This window comes from Myotis myotis, unplaced genomic scaffold, assembly GCF_014108235.1.
Source record: "Myotis myotis isolate mMyoMyo1 unplaced genomic scaffold, mMyoMyo1.p scaffold_m19_p_27, whole genome shotgun sequence".
Lineage (NCBI taxonomy): Eukaryota > Metazoa > Chordata > Mammalia > Chiroptera > Vespertilionidae > Myotis > Myotis myotis.
Window position 1 is genome coordinate 2,420,014 of NW_023416332.1, and position 7,520 is coordinate 2,427,533.

Consider the following 7,520-nt stretch of genomic DNA (forward strand, 5'->3'; position numbering starts at 1 on the left):
GGACACCTGTCACCTGGTGCTGAGCCGGGCGGAGGGGTCGGGGCAGGCGGACGGGTCTGCTTGTCCTTAGACGGGGACGTAGGAACCAGGGCCTGACTCCGCCCTCCCCGCGGCCCCTCGGGAGCTGGGGACCCTCAGGCTGAGCAGCCCCAGCCTGGGCCCCCGAGGTGTCCGTCTGGGTTAGATTCTCAGGGGCCAGGCGGGTGGCCTGGTGGCCCGCGTCAGGTGGTTCGAGGGGGGCTCCAGGGGGAAGCCCAGCGCGGCCAGGCCGGCATCTTATGAGCTGCAAGTTCGGGTGTGAGCTCCAGGCGGCCGGCCGTGCCCACTGCCGGGCGGGTCAGCTCGGCCTCGGACGTGCACGGCATGGTCTTCGGAGGGCCAGGCTGGTGAGTCAGGTGGGTCAGGGGTTGTGGCGTGGACTCAGGCCTGTGACTGGTTGACCTGTGGCCTCCCTGCCTCTGGGGCGTGACAGGGACAGGCCTGTGTCCCTCACGCTCCCTTGGCCTGGGTCCTGGCCCGGACTCGAAACTCAGGGTCCGCCCTGTGACCTCCCGAGCCCAGTGGGGGCCGTGGCAGGGTGGGGGCACGGGGTCCCTGACGCAGCCTGGCAGCGGCTCTGTCCCCGCTCTTGGGGGCTTCCCGCTCAGGGAGGGGCGTGCGGGGGGGGCCCCGCTGGGACGAGCCGCTGGCTCTCTGAGCCTCAGTTTCCTCATCCGGAAAAGGGGTCTGAAAGTCCCTGCAGGAAGAGGGTCACACGGGCAGGGGACTCAGTTTGGGGCTGTGTGCAGGGAGTCGGGGGGGGCACACGTGAGGACACCCTGGCCCAGGGCGGGGCCCAAGCAGGCTTTGTTCCCTGGGTGCCTGGGGCTGCCCACCCTGTGCCTGGGTCGTGCCAGCCCCCCTCCCAGGCCTGATAAGCTCTCGGAGTCAGAGAGAGAGAGAGAGAGCGCGCGAGAGCGAGAGCGAGCTGGGGTCCCACCCTCAGGACCTCCCAGGCGTTGCCATGGGGACGGGAGGTCCGTGGGGGTGTGGGGAGCTGGGAGGAGGCCCTGGCTGCATCCCAGAGCGTCACTCTTGCTGCCACGCTATCGCGGGCATGACTCACGGGGGCGCTGGGAGCGGGACAGGAAGCAGGTAGCAGATAACCTGTGTGTGGGGGTGACGGCCAGCCCACCCAGAGGAGGATGAGGCACCCGCCAGCCCGGGTCCCACCCTGAACAGGGACTCGGACCTGCAGGTGGGGTGCAGTGTGGGGCCCGGGGGACCCACCGGTCCGGCACGAGCTGCCCCTCCACGCGCCCCTCTCAGGGGAGGATGAGGATGAGGCCTGGGCCCCGGGACTCGTGGTAGGACCGACGCAGCCCCCGCCCCCGCAGGGGTCTCTCTCCTCAGGGGTCTCTCTTGGGGGTCCCACCCACTCCCCTGCCCTCCTGCTCCCTCAACACCCGCCCATAAAGGAGGCAGCTCTGGGCTGCGGCACCACGAGGACCGGCTCTGCCCAGCCCTGGACGGACCCCAGCCCTGACCCCGACCCGGCCCGGCCCAGCCTGACCCCGCCTGTTCCTGGCAAGGCCACCAGGGGGCTGGTTCCCGCCCGGCCTGTCCCTGTGCCGGCTTCTCCCTGCTCATCGCTGTGAGTCGGTCCTTTTTTTTTTTTTTAAATATATTTTTATTGATTTCAGAGAGGAAGGGCGAGGGGGGGAGAGAGAGAGAAACGTCAGTGATGAGAGAGAATCACTGATTCTGCACGCCCGCCTCTAGGGATTGAGCCCACAACCCGGGCCCTGACCCGGAATCGAACCCTGACCTCCTGGTTCACAGGTCGACGCTCAAGCCCTGAGCTGCCGGCGGCCTGGCCGGTTCCAGTCTTGAGCACAGCCGAGGTCCTGGCACTGGGTCACTGGTTGGGGGCGGACCTGGGGCTGCCCCCCCCCCGCCCCGCCCGCTCTCCCCCGCGGGCTGCCTGCCTCTCCTCTGCCCGGCCTGGCTTTGGGGCAGAAAAGAGGCTCCTGGGGCCGGCGTTCACCCTCAGGGCCCAGGAGAAGCGACCACAGCGCAGATCCTCGAATTCCACCCCCACTCGGGGCGCCTCCAATCCAGAGGTCAACAGCTGCAGGGCCTGGCCCGGACGCATCCGAAAGGAGCCCCCCCTCCCCTGCTTCTGTGTCCCCCACACGGAGTGGCCGTGCCTCCCGGGTTGGGTCCGGCTGGCGTCGGGATGTGAAGGCCGCGCCTTCGGTCCTGGGGGCGCTCACATCTCCGCCGCCCGTGAGCGGGATGCGATGGGGTCAGGGGCCACCCACCCTACCAGCTGCGGCGGCTGCCGAGGTCACAGGTGGGGGCATCACCGGGCCTCCGTGAGATGGGGACCCCGGCCCCGCCTCGGGGAGGCGGAAGCAGCTGGGCTGGTGGAGGAGGCTTAAGGATTATCGCCTGTTGACAGAGGCTGGGTGGGCTGCCCTCTCTCCCGGCCAGGAACTTCCCGATAAGGAGGAGGCGCCCGGGCCCCTCTGCTTGGCTTCGGACCGAGGGAGAGCCATGGGGTGCCCACGGGTGGGGCCCGCCTCCTGATGGGCCAGGGGCGGGTGCGCTCTGAGTGGCGGATTACGTTTGGTTTCGTGGCGGGGCCCGCTGCCCAGGGCCTCCGTGCGTGCGTGTGTTTGTTCGTCTGAATCACTGGACAAACAGAATTCCTCCCCAGGTCTCTGCCCAGGACCCGGTTCTGGCCCCACAACTCCCGCCGCAGGGAGGCCCCTCCTGGGCCCCCCGCTCCCCTCACACCCCCCACCTCCTGCCTCTCCTGCCCCGGCTGGGCCGGCCTTGCTGGGCTAGAGGGCTCTTCCCCACCTGGGCACAGGCTCCTGCAGCCCGCCTGCCCCCTGCCCTCCTCCAGCCCCAGGAAACGCAAAGGCCCTCAGCACTCCCCCGACAGGCCACCGCCCCCCCAGGTGCCCCTCACCCGCCATGGAGTCCGCGTGGGGTGTTCCCAGACCCTGGGGCAGAGCTGCTCCCAGATCCCCTCCCTCCCGACCTGAGTGCCTCTCGCTCCTGCCCCCGGGCCGGGCGGGGGCCGTGGGCGCAGACCCTGGGGCTGCTCCCTGAAGCCCAGGTGGCTGGCACGGAGGGTGGGGAGTGGCTCTCTGCACTCAGACCCCTCTCCTCTGTCCCCCCCGCCCCCCGCAGCCCAAGCCCGTGCACCTGGGGGCCTGCCAGGCGGGGGGCCTACGTGAGGACAAAGAAAGGGTCCCGAGAGAGGGCAGGTGGAGGCCGGGGCTCCCAGGGCACGGGCCTGCAGGCCCAGGAGGAGGGGACCCTCAGCACGGAGGGGGAGGGGGAGCTTTCTGAGGGCTCAGCTCTTCAGCAGACGCCTTCCTCAGTGTCAATCACACGCAGAAGTCCAGGCACCGATCCGGGCGCATCTGCAAACGGATGGAGGGTGAGGTCTCCGGGACACGTGCACCCCGCGGCCGCAGCAGCGCAGGACAGCAGGCGGGGTGGGGGGGGGGGGGGCGGCCAAGGACCCGTGACAGGGACGGACACACAGCAGGCGGCCAGCACGCGGCCCATCGCACACGGACCTCACTCCGCCTGGGAGGGGACGGGGCCCTGGCGCCTGCCCCCGACAGACCGTGGATCAGCCAGTCCCAGAGGGACAGACACTGTGTGGCCCCCTCCGAGGAGGTCCCCAGGGCCTCCATAGAGACAGGAAGCAGGTTGGGGGGCCAGGGGCGGGCGCGGGGGGAGGGCCCGGTGTTTGATGGGGACGGTGTCAGTTGGGCAGACGCGGAGCTATGCCCTGTGATGGGCAATGGGTGGTAGAATGTCATGTGATGAGTATTTCAGCACAAATTAAACAATCATAGCACTCCCCCCCCCCCCAGCAAGCCGCCGTAAGTGCGTTGGTGAGGTCCCGCCAGGCCTGAAAAGGGGGGTCACAGGGCACGCTCCTGACCCCTGACCCCGTGTCACCCCAGGGCACAGACCAGCCGTGTCTCCAGGGCCCTTCTCCGAGTGTGGCTGAGAGGATGGGGGGGGGGGGGCTCCTGAAACTCCTGGGGGCAGGTCTTCCCAGGCCGGCGCCGCCCACCTCTAGGAGCGCGAGCCCCGGGCCCACTTCGGGGCCCGTCCTGCCCGGCTCCTCCTTGGCAAACACAGGGGCCTGTGTGCTCGCTCCCGCCCGGGCCCCAGGCGCCCCACACACCCGCTCTGAGCCACTGCCCTCCCCCACACACAGTCGGGGTGCCCTCGGCCCCCAGGCTGCATGGAGCCTGGACTCTGACTCCCCACCTCCCTCAGCCGGTATCCGGGTTCCCCACACTGTGGCCCCCCGTTTTCCGTGGCCCCCGTGGCCCCTGAGCTGTGGCCCCTGCATCCGTGGCAGCTCTTTCACTGGACGGCTGACTCTCTCCCCTCAGCCCCCCAGGCCCTCGTCTGCTCAGTAGCGTTGGGGGTGCAGAGGGTCCTGGGGGCCCTGACATCCTCACCAGATGGAGCTGGGCCTCTGGCTGGGAGATTGAGTGGGGAGCTCTGGGGAGGGGGCAGCAGAGGCCCCCTAGCACGGCCGGGCCCCTCCCGAGGTCAGACGCCCTCTCTGAGCCCTGGGCTGGAGGAGGGCGGTGCTGGGCTGCGGGTCCTGCCCCGGGGCCACGTGCCCGGAGCTGAGGAAGTGCAGCGAGCAGAGCCGTGGGCCCCTTAGACCCTCGGGTCCCTGCACCGGGACCTCAGTCCCTGCCCCGGCCGCTGGCTGCTGGTCTGCATTACCCTCCTCCCTGCTCAGCCGCATCCCTCAGCCCTGCCCTGGCAGGTCAGGGGCAGGGGCAGGGCAGGGGCAGGGCAGGGCAGGGGCAGGATTAGTTAGAAATATATTTCTGAGTATTTGAGGGTTTTCTGTAAACTTTCCTTTAACTTCCTGTTACTGGTTCCCAGCTGGTTCCCTTGTTGTCAGAGGAGACACTGTGATTCCAATGAAGTGAACTTGCGGTTCCCCGGCCCAGGACGCGGCCGTCTGGGCCCAGGTCCCGGGCGCTGAGCTGAGCGTGGGGCCGGGCGTTCCCCGCACGACATCCTGGTGACGGTGTCAGGTTCCCCTGCATCCGTGTTGGTTTCTGTCCTGTTTTCTATGATTGTCAGGACAGGGGTGTTGGCGCTACAGTCTCCATGGGGAGCTGACCCGTAATCCCCCCTTTCTTCCCGCGCCCGCAGCTCTCGGTGCGCCTCCCGGGCGGGCCCCGCGTCTGTCCTCCCCGTGGGGGTGGGGGGGGGGTGCTCTGGGGGCGGCTTTCACGAGGGCAGGGCCTCCTCCTGCTCCTGCCCAGGCTCGCGCTTCGTCCGGGGCTTTGGTTTCTGATGAGGAATCTGCTGTCCCTCGGGTTGCTGCTCCCAAGAGGTGACGCGTCAGAGTTTTATTTTATTTTATTTTATTTTATTTTATTTTACTTTATTTTATTTTATTTTATTTATTAATTCACTGATCCTCACCCGAGGATAGTTTTCTGTTGATTTAAATATAGCTAGATTTTTTTTTTCCGGAGAGGAAGGGAGCCCGAAACCCAGGCATGTGTGTTGACCAGGAATCAAACCAAGACCTCCTGGTTCATAGGTTGATGCTCAACCACTGAGGACACCAGCGGGGCCTATTGATTTTAGAGAGAGTGGGAGCGAGAGAGGAAGAGAGAGAGAGAGAGAGAGAGAGAGAGAGAGAGAGAGAGACGTTGATATGAGAGAGACACAGCGATTGGTTGCCTCCTGCACTCACCCCGACTGGGGCCAGGGATCAGCCCAGCAACCCGGGCCCGTGCCCTTGACCAGCACTCGAACCCGCGACCCTTTGGGGGGCGGCGGAGGCTCTCCCCACTGGGCGCACCGCCCAGGCTGCAGTGTGTGGTGGTTTCTGCGCGTGGTCGGGGGGTGTGTCCACCGACTGCCTTCCTCGTGGCCAAGGCCCCTGGTCACCGGCGTCTTGGACCTGGACCCTGTGCCGTCGCACGCGGGGCCTCGGGCTCCGGGCCTCCTGCAGGCGGCCGGCTGTTGGTGGGTCGCCTGGCCCGAGCGGGTCATGTTTAGGTTTGTTATCCGGCCTCTCAGGCCACCAGCTGTGAGTGAGTCGCTGGTGGCTGGACGGCAGAGACCTCCCGGCTGGGGCTCATCGGCTGGTCCGCCGGGAGCGGGCCGGCTGCCGCGGGGGTCCTGCTCCGGCCCGGCCAGGGGTCCATCTCCGCGAGCCCGGCAGAGGCAACAGGGAGCGATTTCCGGGGTCGCCCGCGGGTGTCGGAGATGTTCCCAGGCAGGCACGGGACTCGAGTCTGGGAGCTGGTCCCCGAGGGAGGCGGCTGGGGCGGGAGGGGCAGGGGGTGGGTGACGGGGACATGGGGGGGGGTGGAGGGGGTGGGTGATGGTGAGAGGGGCGGGAGGGGAGGGGGTGAGTGATGGTGAGACGGGCGGGAGGGGAGGGGGTGGGTGACAGGGACACCGCTGGGAGGGGAAGGGGGAGGGTGATGGTGAGATGGCCGAGTGTCTGCAGCTGCGCAGCCAGGTGCTCCGTGGAGGTGCCGGTGTGGAGGCCGCTGAGAAGGTCCACAGCTGCGCACACCTGGGCGAGGGGCCTGGAGGGCGAGGGGCCTGGAGGGCGTGGGGCCTGGAGGGCGAGGGGCCTGGAGGGTGTGGGGCCTGGAGGGCGCGGTGAGGACGGGAGTGGAGACCAGATGCGGGGAGGGTGGGCGCACTGTGGTCCCTGTGGGCCCAGGGCATCTGAAGTGCATATGGCGGACACGGGGCCACACGGGACTACACGGGACCCCACACGGGACTACACGGGACCACATGGCACCACACGAGACCCCACGCGGTGACGGCAGCTCAGGCCCTGCAGGGGCCCCATCCCGGCTCCGGGAGAGGAGCTCGGGGGACAATGGGGGGACGCAGAAAGGAGGCGTCTGATGGGACAGGCCCTCTGAGCCGGGGTCTGGAGTCTCGGCTCTCGGCTCTCACTCCTCCGGCCCCTCAGCAGGTTCCTGGGGGCCCAGCCCCACTGCCCACTGGGCGGGGGGCTGTCTAGACGGCAGGCTGCTGGCCCGCTGGGCTTTTGTCCCCGGTGCCCCTCGAGCAGAAGCCAAGGCCGCAGACAAAGAGCTGTTTGCTTTCCTCTCCCAGCGACTCCGCCCGCTCAGAGCCGCCCGGGGCCCAGGCCCACCGCCCGGGGGACAGACAGCCACAGACTGGCTGCAGGAGCCCCACATGTGGCCGTTCTGGGGCTCGGCCGAGGGGCCCGCCCGTGGACACGGCATCGGGGGAGGGGCCCACTGCCCGTGGGGGGCAGACGGTCTCCTGGAGGGCGCATGGGGTGAGGCTCCCGTGGGCTGGCAGTGGGCAGGCGTCCGAGGGCCGCGACTCGGGAGGGAATGTTCGTGCCCACTCAGGATTATGGGGGGAGCGGGGGGCGAGCAGCTCAGCCTGCCTGGACGCGGGTGGCCCCGGCAGGGAGGGAACAGATGGGGAGACCCACCGGCCTGGCCCCCTCTGCC